The sequence below is a fragment of the Dipodomys merriami genome, unplaced genomic scaffold, assembly GCF_024711535.1.
Source record: "Dipodomys merriami isolate MVZ:Mamm:240054 unplaced genomic scaffold, mDipMer1.0.p SCAF_27, whole genome shotgun sequence".
NCBI lineage: Eukaryota > Metazoa > Chordata > Mammalia > Rodentia > Heteromyidae > Dipodomys > Dipodomys merriami.
The window spans coordinates 9813830-9828324 of NW_027204159.1; positions in this window are offsets into that span (position 1 = coordinate 9813830).

Consider the following 14495-nt stretch of genomic DNA (forward strand, 5'->3'; position numbering starts at 1 on the left):
CAAGTAAAAAAAAAAGAGGCAAATCTCTTCAAGATGACTATGAAAATATTATTAATTGGAAAAGCATTTCAAAATAGTAGGTAGAGTATGACTGATCTTATTTGTGGTCTTAAATTTGTTTTATGTTGGGATTGGAGGTGTGGGTCAGTTGATAGTGTACCAGCCAATGAAGGACAGTATCAAGTACTGAGTTCAAGTCCTGGTCTTAGGCCAAAAAAGAAAACAAAAGAAATTTGTGGGGTGTGTGTGTGTGTGTGTGTGTGTGTGTGTGTGTGTGTGTGTGTGTACATATATGTTTAGTTGCTGGAGAGAAAAAAACTCACCAAATGTCTAACAATTGCTTTCTCTAAGGAGTGAAATCAAACAAAGCCATGCTATGTTTCTTGGCAATAGCTCTCTATCTAATTCCCCCCTTTCATTAGTTTCTCTCCCAATATTCTCTATCACTATTTAACCAGTCATCAGATTTGAAATCTTCAACTTCTAGGGCAACATCCATTGCTTTGTTAATTCCAAGGCCCTTCAAAACTTAGCTGTAGCCAGGTGCAGGTGGCTCAGGCCTGTAATCCTAGCTACTCAGGAGGCTGAGATTCGAGGATCATGATTAGAAGCCAGCCCAGGCAGGAAAGTTTGAGACTCTTATCTCGAATTAATCATCAAAAAGCCAGAAGTAGAGCTGTGGTTCAAGTGGTACAGTGTTAGCCTTGAGCAAAAGAGCTCAAGGAACAGTGTTCCTAAGCCCTGAGTTCAAGCCGCAGGACTGGTGCACACACACAAACACACACATACACACACACACACACACACACACACACACACACACACACACACACACCAAAAAAAAAACCCAAAACCAACAACAACTTAGCTGTAGCCAGTTCAGTTTTCAATCTTCATAAGCTCTTTCTGGAATCTGCTTCTCTCACCTTTCTGGAGCTGAACATGGTGAACTCAATGGGACTTCAGCACCCCTTACTTTTTCAAAGCAAGCTTGCCTCTTCACCTGGAAACAAAGTCTTCTCTGTGTTTACTTGTATTAGTCAGGACAGGCTAAGTTACAGTGTAATTAGTTTCAGTGACATAAAATCATAAAGGTTCATCCCTCCCTCACCAACATGGACACATCCCTTAGAAGGTTGGCTAGAAAGCTGGGCTGTAAACCATCTTGACCAGCAATGAAGGACATTTGAATAGGAAGGAAACAGGAAACCTGGAAGTAACTTTTAGTCACATTACATTGGCCAAAACAAGTCATGTGGCTATACTTAAAAGAAGTTGGGAATTGTAATTCTATTACTTTCATAGAAGATGGGAAGTCATAAATATTTGGGAAACAAAGTTCTACAATTACAGGGGGAAATGGTATAAATAGATCCACAGAGTAAAGTTTGCTGATCTTGTTAAATACTATCTATCCTTACTCATTTATCTATTTATTTCTTGTGGTTTTGTCAGTGTCAGCTTTATGATTTTGAAAGGACATTGTAAGGCGTGTGTGAGTTTTGTAGTCATTTCTCTCCAGTGAGTTAAAGCTTTTATCATCATCAAAGTCTGCCTTGATATCAATGTACATACTAATAATTTTTGTCAATATTTTTTTTTTTTTGGTCCGGTTGTGGGGCCTGAACTCTGGGCCTGAGCACTGTCCCTCAGCTCTTCAGCTCAAGGCCAGTGCTCTACCACTTGAGCCACAGCGCCACTTCCGGCTTTTTTCTTTTTGCTTATGTGGTGCTGAGGAATCGAACCCAGGGCCTCAGGCATGCAAGGCAAGCGCTCTACCACTGAGCCAACTTCCCAGCCCTTTGTCAATATTTTTATCTACTCTTTAATTGCAACACTTTAACACTGTTTTTGATTTTGTACTAAATTGTGTAGATTTTTTAATAAATGGTATAAATGTTTTTATAAATTGTATAGATTTTTATCAAGTTCAATTACCTTTGACTTTTAAACAAAGTATATTAGTTCATTTATATTTAATGTAATTAATCTATTTGAATTTAAGCCTATTATCTTTTCTGAAATTTTGTGGGGTTTTTTTTGTATTTATTTTGGAGATAGGTGTCTATGTAACCCAGGTTGGCCTTGAACTTGAGATCTTCCTGCCTCTGCCCAATGAATTTTCTTAACTATTTTCATGTATCCTGTGTACTCTATACCCTTTTGTTCTCTTTTATTGTCTGCTTTTAGAGTAGCTGAATATTTTCATTTTTATTCTGTTATGTTCAAAGTTATATTTCTTAGTATTTTTAGAGGTGATCCTAGACAACACAATATGAGTGTCTAATGTTAATAAGTATTTCTTCTGTAATGATACAAGAGCCTTGTAACATTTTAATTCCACTTCCTCACCCTAATATACACTTTTTAGTAGATTTTAATTACTTTTAGCCTCTAGCAGCAGAAAACTGGAATTTTTCTATTACAGTTGTTTCTACTGAATCTCTTTCATGTTGTCTTATTTCCATATGTGTCTGGTTATTTTCCTATGTGTTCAGATTGTATGTGAGTGATTGCTAGTAGAAGCAATGTGAGATTTAGTGGGATGTTACCATATGCTATTACATTCCTCCAGAGAGCATTTACATTGCTGCTACATGGCACCTGGGGATATTAGCAACCTGCGATCACCTTAATCTAATTTAAAGAACTGAATTCATTTAATCTAGACTGAGGCTTTACAAAATCCCATCTGCTTCAAGTCATTCAATCCTTAGGTTCACTCCTGAGTAGCTGGTGGAGGGTTGCCCATCCCCCTCCTTTGGTAGACAGTGGATTTCAACCTCTTCCCAGGTAGGCCAGCTGTGAGGTGATGATTCACCTTGGTTTTCAAGAGCAGCAAATGCCCATTGACAGGCTTGCCTCCCTTGGTAGCTGTTGATGCTCTGATACTGCTCTGTTGAATCTTCATTATTTCTTTTAACTCTGCTGTTTTCAAGCGGACTCTGATTTTATTTGATTTTATTTTTTTCCTGCTTTTCTAATGTCTTCAGCCAGAGCACAGGTCTTAATCATGTATGAGCCATTTCCAGATGGAAAGAAATGTGTCTGCGCATGTGCAGCCCTTATGGGCGTGGTGGGTCCTGGTTAACTAGAGAGCGGGGCTGCTGTTGGCCTGGTGGGATAGGCTTTCTGTTGCCAGACACCCCATTTTTTGAAGACACATAGGCAAGGGAATGTAGGCTTTTGAAATGTGAAATCTCCATTTTCAATATTGAGCCAAAAAAAATATTAACTCTCAACTAGCCAAGTGAAATACACGTAGGGTCCACACCCAATTCCGGATAGTAGTTTTAAAATAGCTAACCCTCAGTTGATGCTTCTGGCAGAAGTGGGGGACCGTGGAACTCTTCTACTCACCTCTAGCCTCCCTGTCATCTGCAAAGCTTTGAATGAACTCCAGCCCCTCCTACAAAGCATAGTTTCGAGGCTGGAGCCATGGCTCAGGCCTTACAGCCCCAGCCAGTGAGCGCAAGTATTAGATACCTAGTTTGTGTCACGATCTTGGACAAAAACCAAATAAACATAGCTTAGAAGCCAGTTTATGTCTTTATGGAGATCTCTTAAAAATGCCAAAGGATCAGGGATGGATTCCATCTGGAGCACCAACTACATTTCTGAAAGATCTCTTTTTGTCTCTTTCCCAGGTCCTCCAGTGACCCCCAGCAGCTCTTCTAAACTTCCTCCTTTGGCTTTAAAAAAAATTAATTTATTGTAAAGATGTTGCACAGAGGGGTTACAATTACATCAGTAAGGTAATGAGTATACTTCTTAATGAGCATTGGTACCCCCTCCTTTGTTGTTCTCCCATGATCCCTTCCCTTCCCCACCTCCTCTCCACCCCGCCCCCGAAGTTGTAAAGTTCATTTCCAACATCTCCTTTGGCTCTCGAACTGCCCCCATTTCAACATATCCTGGCTCTTGGGTCTTATCCAGCCTCTCCCCTTCTGGCATAGTCGGTTTTCTTTGGGAGGTTTGATCCCACCTCTACTCATAGGACAGTGTCATTCAAGATCCCTTCCCATGTGTGGCCATGTCACATGTGTCCATGTTCTGCATGAGAACTTTCCAGAATATAGCTGGCCAAGACTCAATCTTCCTTTACAGGAAATGGAGGCGGGAGAAATGAAGCTGTGAAAGCTATGCCATCTGGGATGGGGTGAAGCCAGCAGAAATGTCATTCCAAAAGATGGAGAACTGACTTTGGGGATCCTTGGCACAGAGGTGGGTAGTCAGGTAGCTGTAATATCCCTGTCCCTTAACTTCAGCTGCTAACATTCAACTTCTGCCCAAAGCAACCCAGCCCCTGGGAAGGTGGGAGAGAGCTGGCAGGGAGAGAAACAAAATGCAGACTCTTCTAGTTTTGTCTAATAATAGAACGTTGACAAAGCATGTCACAGAATAGAACGTATTGGATAAAAATAGCATTGGTTCAGCTTGGGATTCAAGTTGGAGAAGCAGGAAAATGTCATTCCTTCCTGCCTTGAGTGTTCCCATGCTAGTATAATGAGTCAATCCCTCTCAGTAATAAACGAGAGTGTGAATACTGCCTTCTGCCACTCACCTGGCTCCTAGCTCCAGGTCTGATGGTGGAGGCTGGGGCAGAATAAAAGGCAGCACCTCAGGATTGTCCTGCTCCAGCCCTGGGTGATACCAGCTCCTTAGTCTTGTCCCAGCAAATACCCTTCACTGCAAAACAGAGCCAAGTTCCCTTTGAATGACTTGGGTTTTGTTGGATGATTGGTTGATTGATTGGAAGACATATAATGAAAAAATTAGCATTTTAATCCGTTTTCAAAGTACAGTTCCGTGGCGAGAAGCACATTCACATAGTTGTATGAACTATCCCCCCCCTCTCTTTCTGGGGCTTTCTCATCATCTCAAACTGGAAACTCCTCATTTCTAGTCTCCCCACCTCCCTTCCTGTTCTACGTGCCATCTTCCCACTTCGTGTCTCTAAATTGGACGGCGTTAGGACCTTTCACATAAATGGAATCATGCAGCATTTGTCCTTCTGTGTCTGGCTCATTTCACCCAGCTTAATCTCTTCCAGGTTTATCCAGTGACAAGGGTTGTGATTTTCTTCCTTTTTCAGGCTGAATAATAGTCCATTGTGGAGATCTACAACATTCTGTTTTTCTACTCATCCAGCCAGAGGTCAGAATCAATGCTGCCATAAAAATGAATGTTAGCTTTTCTTCTTCATCTTCCTCCTCCTGTTCTTCCTCCTCCTGCTCCTCTTCCTCCTCTTCCCGCTTCTCTTTCTCCTGCCCCTCTTTCTCCTCCTCCTCCTCTTTCTTCTCCTCTTCCTCTTTCTCTTCCTCCTCTTATTTTTCTTCGTTCCCCTCCTCCTCCTCCTCCTCCTCCTCCTCCTCCTTCTCCTCCTCCTCCTCCTCCTCCTCTTCCTCCTCCTCTTCCTCCTCCTCTTCCTCCTCCTCCTCTCTCCTGCTCCTCCTTCTCCTCCTCTTCTTTCTCTGCCTTCTCCTCCTCTTCTTTTTCTTCCACCCTCCTCTTTCTTCTCCTCCCTTTCCTTGTCTCACCTCACCCTTTCCTCTATTTTTCCTCTCTTTTTTGTTCTAAGTCAAAGTATGTAGCCTAGGTTGGCCTCAAACTCACAATCCTGCCTCAGCCTCCCAGGTGTTGTCTGGGTGTTGAAATTGTTTTGCTTCTTGGCATTTTAACTAGACTCTGGAGGGAGTGCAAGTGATTAGATAGTTCAAGGCCTCAGGGCAGACAATTGAATATAGAGGCAGACTTAGGGTCCCTTGCATCAAACCACATCACACAACGCTCTGCTCAGAATACACATTCTGGAGGCATGTGCTTTGTATTTCCTCAGGAAATAGCATAGGAAGTTATGCTTTTTACAAGGGGCCCTCCAGATGAATTAAGGACAGTACCCTTAATTTTTATTGTCAGAACCCTTTTCCGGTGTGGAAGGAAGGAAGATTCTTCTGACTATAAACAGTGTTCCTAGCTGCTTGACTCTGGGGATCTTTCCTGGCTGTAGGTTACTGACAGGCAATGGAGTCAGCTACAGCAGACTTTGCTTTTGGGCCAGCAGACACTGTTGACCCAACAGGGGCTTCAAACAGCTCCTGACCCTTTGTAGTCCTGGCTACTTCAGCATCTGCCCCTCCCAGGGATCTTCTAGATCTTCAGCTCCTAATTTTCTCCTGACCCTCAAAACAAAACTAGTAAGTAAAAGCAAGCTCTCCTCCTGCCCCTCCCTCCCCTCCAGACACAATCTTCTACCTCCCAGCTCCATTCACTGAAGCTTTGGTTTCAGCCCTCTCCTGCTCTCGGCTGGCACTGATCTCTGATCAGCCCCAGATCAAGGCTAGAGCCCTACATTCTTTTTTTTTTAATTGTGAAAATACTGTACAGAGGGGTTACAATTACATGGGCAAGATAATGAGTACATTTCTTATCAAGCATTGTAGCCTCCTCCTTTGTTTCCCCTTCTCATCCCTTCCCATTCCCCCCCACACACACCAAAGTTGTAAAGTTCATTTTTGACATAACAACTTGTACATCTCATTGTTGCAATGGGTCCACCTCTATCCCTATTTAAACGATTTGTTTTTGCCCTTCCCTCCACAAATTATATCAACATCAAATACAGTGAAAGCAGGGCTTATACCATGGGGGAGGGACATACAAAGCAACAAAGAAATCATCTTATAAATAAGTTAGAAACAATCGCATGAAAGAAACAAAATATTTGAATTCATATCTTAGGGTTCATTTCCCTAACCTCAACTTATCTGACCTTTTCTGCTTCACTCAGACATATACTAGTTATTGCAAATAAGGGAAACCATGGGACCTATGTTTCTTTGGGCCTGGTTTACTTCACTTAATATAATTTTTTCCAAGCCTTTCCATTTCCTAACAAATGGGGCAATGTCATTCTTTCTGATGGAGTCGAGCCCTACATTCTGAGAGGCTCTGGCATCTTGCTTCAGAAGCAAGAGGAGCCTGTGGTGTCCTGGGCTTGGTGTATTAACTATGGAGCTACAGTTGTACAAATTCAGAAACAAAGATTTGTGTAAACATGTTTCTGACCGCAACGAGTAGAGGTAAAGAGGTTAACTCTGACCTCCAAACTGTTTTTAGCTCTGCTAGTTGCTAGCTAGGTGACCTTGAGTGAGTTACTTAAATTCTCTGTGGTTGCCTAACCTTGACTATGCAGCAGCTACTTAGCATACCTGCTAGAAGAGATAAACAATGTATATTTAGTGCTGTGCCTAGTGAATTGTTCACGGTGGCTGGAGGGGGGGTGTTAAAGTGTTAGCTGTCATTAATTCTTAGTGAGTTGAGTTTGGTATTTGTCTATCTTGATTTTTTAATACCTGTACAATTCGAATGAAGAAACATTGTCAGACTTAAAGGTTTATTGAAAAATTGCTTAGAAGTTGGATGCAGTAGCTCCCGCCTTTAATCCTAGCTGCTCAGCAGTCAGTGATTATGAGGATCCTGTTGAAGGCTAACCTGGGCAGAAGTTCATGAGACCCTCATCTCAACCTATAAGAAGCTGAGAGTGGTAGTGTGTGCTTGTCATCTCATTTAGCACAAACAGATCACCAGCCAGACAAGCCCAAGGGAAAAAGTGAGCCCTCTTAGAAAAATAACAAACACATAAAGGCTGGGGTCATGGCTCAAGTGGTAGAACTACTGCCTAGCAAGCACTAAACCCAAACTCAAGAGGAGAAAAGTAGAACTGTTCAGAGAATAACTGGGATCCTAAGTGACATGAAACATTTACTAGGGACAGCGCGAGAAATCCCAGAGAGCAATGTACATGTGGAATAATTCCCAGATGGGGGTGAACACTAGAGAAACCCCACAGCACAAGAGGATGATGGAGGCCCAGCGCCCACTGGTGATTAGCACTGATAGGATGAAAGCACTGTGTTGTACACATACAAACACAGGCTGTGCTGGAAAGTTCTGGAAAAGCCATCAGAACTAAAAGACAATAATAGTCAACACCGTCTGGCCACCAGATGAGGTGTGCTTCTGTTTGACAAATTTTATAAAACTGTAGGCCTCATCCTAACATAAATAGAACTATTCCAAGGACAGTTTGTGGGGCCACTTGTGGCAAGAATTGGAAGGACATTGGGGAAAACTTGGCCATGTTGTCTTTTTTTTTGTTCTCTCTCTCTCTCTCTCTCTCTCTCTCTCTCTCTCTCTCTCTCTCTCTCCATATATATTATATATAAAATATATAATATAACATATAATATATTATATATATAGTACAGATACTGTACCGAGGGGTTACAGTTACATGAACAAGGTAATGAGTCCATTTCCTATCAAGCATTGTTATACATTAAGGCCAGAGGCAGCAGCTGGACTCAGCAGAGGCTGGGTTCAAGTACAGCCTGTGACCATCAGCAGCACCGACAGCTCTGGAGTGCTTGAAATGAGGCTGCTGTGAATTAAGATCTGCTGCAAGGGGAAACTACTAAATGCAAAATCAAGGATGAAAAATATGCCTACAATTAAAAAAATCAATTACACATTTTACAAAATGTTAGCAGAAGCCAGGTACAGCAGTTCAGTTGTCCCTGGCTACATGGTGGTTCACTTATTGCAACTTCACTGTGTCGTGGGTTTTTTGGTTGTTTTTTAATAGTGATCCCTCATCTATTGCATGAGTTATACTTTAGAGACCCCGCCATATAGGTGAAAATCCTCCACGCAGTTATAAGTAATCATGATATAGCACGGAACAACTTTAACGCTGCTACTTCATGGATTTTCACCTATCATGGGATCTCTGCCACATAACTCCTGCAATAGGAGGGATCATTGTTTACACCTACAGTCTCAGCCACTCTGGAGACTGGCCTAGGAGAATGGCTAGAACCCAGAAGTTTGAGGCCAGCCTGGCTATATAGTAAGTCCACATCTCAAATGTCAAGGCTTTATTTTTATTTGTTTGTATGTTTATTTGTTTGTTTTGTTGGTCATGGGGCTTGAACTCTGGGCCTGGGCGCTGTCCCTCAGCTCTTCACCTCAAAGCTAGTGCTCTACCACTTGAACCACAGTGCCACTTCCCATCTCAAAATTTAAAAAGAAACTTTTTAGGACTAGAGCTGTGGCTCAGTGGTAGAGCACTTACATAGCCAGTACAAGACCCTGAGTACAAACCTGAGTAACACACACACACACACACACACACACACACACACACACACACACACACCTTTAACAGAGTGACTTGTACATAGTAGGCCCTCAATAAAAGCAAGCTACCTACCTTTTTTTTTTTGTCGGTCATGGGGCTTGAACTCTGGGCCTGAAGTTGTCCCTCAGCTCTTCAGCTCTTCAGTCCCACTTGAGCCATAGCACCACTTCCAGTTTTCTGAGTGGTTTATTGGAGATAAGAGTCCATGGACTTTCCTGCCCAGGCTGGCTTTGAAGCACGATCCTCATATCTCAGCTTCCTGAGTAAGTAGGATTACAGGAGTGAGCCACCGGCGCCTGGCTCCTTTTTTTTTTTTTTTTTTAATTCAAAGAGCTGAGAGTATATTGTATGGCAATAGGATGCCCTGAATGTATTTTATTCTTATCCAAAGTTCCAAAGTCATTCTGAGGCTTGCTTTCCAGAGGTGTGCTGGCAGGTGGGACCTTTAAGAAACATGGCCTAGTAGAAAGTCATGGGGCACAAGGGGTGTTTTCCTCACAGGATTGGATTTGTTGTCACAGGACATTTGGTGTTCCTGACTCTGTCTGCTTCCTCTCTTGCCGTGTTATCAGCTATGCATGCGCTCCCACTCTGTGAAGCCATCCCTCATGTTAGTGTAACCTGAGGTCCTTCCTAGTACCAGACAAGCTGGGGTCACCTACTCTTAGACTTTCAAAACTGTGAGTCAAGTAAGCCTATGTGCTTATAACTTAGCTAGCCTTGGTTATCTTGCTATTAGCAACAGAAAATAGAGTAAGGTGGTATCACATCTGAAGATACTGACACAGTCTGCCAAGTGGGAAAGGGAAAACAGCCCCTACTGTTAAAGCAGTGGTTCTCTAAAACTAGCAGTCTTGCCTCCTAAGGCTATCTGATAATGAGATTATCAAAATCTGGGGGAGAAAAAGTTAGGTGTGGTAATGTAGGCCTGTAATTCTGGCATTCAGGAGGCCGAGGCAGGAGCCTTGAAATTTGAGGCCACTACATAGCTACATAGCAAGACCTTATCTCAAGAAATCTACCACTAGAACTCAGGAGGCTGATATCTGAGGATCACAGTTTGAAGCTAGCCAGCCTGGGGAAGGCCTGGGACTCTATCTCCAATTAAAACCACCAGAAAACTGGTGCTGTTCCCTGAGGCTCAAAGTGGTAGAGCACAAGTCTTGAGTGAAGAAGCTCAGAGATAGGCCCTGGATTCAAGTCTCACAGCTGGCAAAGAAAAAGAAAAGGAAGGAAGGAAGGAAGAGAGGGAGGGAGGGAGAGAGAAAGGAAGGAAGGAAGGAAGGAAGGAAGGAAAGAAGGAAGGAAGGAAGGAAGGAAGGAAGGAAGGAAGGAAGGAAGGAAGGAAGGAAGGAAGGAAGGAAGGAAAAGAAAAAGAATCCACCAATAACTAAAACCAAACCAAACTTAGGGGGAGGCTGTTTCTAGCATCTGGGTAGGTAGAGGCCAGGGAAGCTGCTGTGAAATGTCCTACAATGAACAATCAGCCTTCTACAACACACCACACCACACACACACACACACACACACACACACACACACACACACACACACACACACTATCAAGTCAAAATATCAATAGCATTCAGGTTGAAGCACTGTAAATTAGAGGCTCTTGGGTTTTGACAGCTCTAAACCTGTATGGTACAAAAGGCGTTCCCCCCCATAGGAAGTTAATGGAGGAACAAATCCTTGGAGCCCACCCAAGCCTGCTGAGTCTCCTCAGGGGAGAGAGCTCAGGCTCAGGGCTTCCCCAAGCTTTCTAGGTGCTCTTAACATACTCCGCACATGAAGAGACTCTTAGCCTGTCCTGTCTCATGCTCACCAACTCCCAGCACAGGAGGTAGGTGGCAGCGAGGCCTCATGCCAACCAGGTGGTGACCGCTGGTGACAACTGGTCTAGACTGATATTGCATAGACCCACAATGAATTGGGCAGCTTTCTAATTCTAGGCCAGAGGGGGGAAACCAAACATCGCTAACATTTGAAATTATTTGCTTCTGGTTTATATTACAAAGGCGTGTTCTCCAACAGGAATGTCTGGCTTAGACTGTTCGCTAGAACATTCCTCACCCAAAGCCATGAGAACAAGTCATTTCTGCTCTACTGGGACAGGTGTGAGCCAAGTGTTTGACCTCTCACGTGCTGCATGGACCTTCTTAGCCCCTCCTCTATGCCTGGATTACATCTAGTGAATGAAGAACATCTCCAATGTCCAGGCAGGGGGCAATTGAAAGTCTGGCAGCACTGTGAAGGGGGAAGGCTAGTGCATTCAAACTCAGACAGCTTTCCATTTGGACCACCAGGGGGCACCCTCCACTCATCCATGAGTAGCTCTGTTCCTCACAAAGGCTTTGAAAAGGAAGGTTGAGCCACCAGCTAGAGCCACCAGAGGGGATCCCCATTTTTCCTTCTGTGGAGTGGCAGGTTGATGTGAATGAGGTATAGGGTAGCCCTGAACTTTAGAGCCAAGTTTTTCCTTTTCTTTTCTTTTCTTTTCTTTTTTTTTTTTTTTTTTTTTTGTCGGTCGTGGGGCTTGAACTCTGGGCCTGGGCGCTGTCCCTCAGCTCTTCAGCTCAAGGCGAGCGCTCTACCACTTGAGCTACAGCGCCACTTCCGGTTTTCTGGTGGTTTATTGGAGATAGGAGTCTCACAGTCTCTCCTGCCCAGGCTGGCTTTGAACCTCGATCCTCAGATCTCAGCCTCCTGAATAGCTAGGATTACAGGCGTGAGCCGCCAGCGCCCGGCTAGAGCCAAGTTTTTCAAAGTGTGGTTGTCTTCTCCCCTCCTATGATTAGAAAAGTTTTCAGTCACTACCCCTGTCCACAGGATTGGAAGCCCTGGGAGTGCAGTCCATGATCTCTGTTTATTATTCATTTGTTTGGAAACTGATTCAATGTATGCTCCAGATTGGCCTCAAACCCAGCATCCTCCTGCCTCCCCCCAGGGTGCTGAGGATGACTATGCCATCTATATTAACAGTTGCCATCCCTTCCAGGTGAGCTCATTGCAGCCTCCAGAGTTCCTTCCTGTTGACTCAATTCGAAACCACAATGGCATCTGATCTCTTGAGCTTCTGCCAGGAGGCAAAAGGAGCCTCCTTTATGCCCAGCGTCATCTTTTGGTCATTTACCTGAGGATACCTTGCACATCTTGGCTCTACCTGGCCAGGGGCAGGGTGCTGAGCCACTAGGCAGGTGTGTATTTCACATATTTCACAGGTTCCAGGCCACTGTCAGAGGCTGCTGGGGCTAGTGGGGGGCGGAGGAAGAGTCTAATGATCACACTGTGGGCAGGAGGGCAGGGGATGGGATAGGTGGGAAGCTGCCTAAGATGGGCCAATAGAGAGGAGGGGGAAAAAAAGGACCAAGCCATGGCAGCTGGAGAGTGTAAGGCGACCCCACTGTGAGAGCAAGGTTTGGTGTTTGCGGAGTGGGTAGATGAGAAGGCTCTATGTGGTTTCAGTATAGCCCAGCTCTCAAGTAGGAGGCCATCTGGTGAGCAGCTCTGGCTGGCTGGCTGGCTTTGGGACAAGCCACAGGTGACTGTGACCACAGATCCTGTAGTTGAGTCAGCCAGAGTTGGAGACTGACACTGCTAACTTTTCCTGAAAGTGTGTCTGCGCTCCAGGGAATCCTGTGATTACATCATGGTGTGCAGGTGCATGCGGACTCAGCCACAGCACACAGAGGGCCCATCTGGTGGTGATGCTGTAGGCCAGCCATGCTGGCCCTGGGCTGACTGGCAGAGCCAGCTGTCATTGTTGCCTTTACTTCCTCCCAAAGAACTCAGAGCAAACAGCCTTCCCCCAGGCAGGTAGGGAGCTCCAGATGGCCACCTGAAGGGTTCCTATGAGACACAGGGAGAGAGCAGAGCTGTGTAAATAATTGCATGCTTTCCATTGCTGTAGACCTTTCAAAGCACGTCAGCTGCCAGGCCACATGCAAGTGTTGCACCAAAGTTTCTTTGCCAGACTGTGTGCCTTGATTCCTGGCAGTGATGACAACTGGAAAGGAGGGGCCCTCAAAAGTGAAAGTTGGGCTGATATGTTTCCACGTGATGTCATTTGTGCAGCAGTGGGTCCCAAGCTTAACTGAGTGTGTGTGTGTGGGGGGGGGGATTCTTTTGTGAATACCATACGTACTGTACTGAAAATTCTCAGTAAATATATGGCCAGACCCAAATACCTGCCCAGATATTCCCTGAATCGGAATAGGGCCACATCCTCCTAAGCCTATTATAAATCAGAAATGCCATCAAAAATGTGATGAATATCCTTAGTGTGACCATGGAACACCCCAGCTTAGCAACACAGCAAGTTGCAGAGTGCTGAGTTCTTATCTTCTCATGGCTGACTAAAAGCTGTGGTTTATGGCTCCTGAAAAACATCTTAAGGGTAGCACCTCCGCTGTTGCTAGCCAGTTAAAAATCCACAAGTCAGCTGGGCGCTGGTGCTCATGCCTCTGATCTTAACTACTCAAGAGTCTGAGATCTGAGGATCATGGTTCCAAGCCAGCCCAGGCAGGAAAGTCTAGAAACTCTTATTTCCAATTAAGCACCAGAAAATCTGTAAGTGAAGCTATGGCTCAAGTGGTAGTGCTACCCTGAACAAAAAGTTTTTAGGAACAATGTGCAGGACTTAACTTTAAGCCCCAGGACTGGCGTGTGTGTGTGTGTGTGTGTGTGTGTGTGTGTGTGTGTGTGTGTGTGTGTGTGTGTGTGTGTGTGCGCGCGCGTGCACAAGTGCACATACACACACACACACCACACACAGAAGGAGGAGGAGGAGGAGGAAAGTAAGGAGGGAGGGAGGGAGGAAAGAAGGAAGGGAAGGGAAAGGAAGAAGGAAGAAATAATCCACAGGTCGGACCCTTGTTAAGATTCCTCTGTGTCATTATTTCTCACACTGCTGTCTGCGGGCCATCTGCATCCCGTTCCCTGCCAGTACTTGTTAAAGATGCAGGCTTGGCTCACACCTATAATCCTAGCATCTGTGGAAACTGACACCTAGAGGATCATGGTTCAAAATCAGCCCAAGCAGGAAATCTCCAATTAAACATCCAAAAGCCAATCTGCAGGCATCACTCAAGGGGCAGACCACCAGTTGAGCGATCATGAGCAAAACTGCCATGAAACAGAAGAAGATGAGGCCTAATGGCTCATCCTAGACTCACTATGCTACACATAGAGCCCTGGGCGAGGGAAGCTTCATTTTTAACAGATGACCTTTACTGCAGCTCCAGTTCAAGAATTGCTGCATATGAACGAGATAGATATACCACGCGTGACGCTT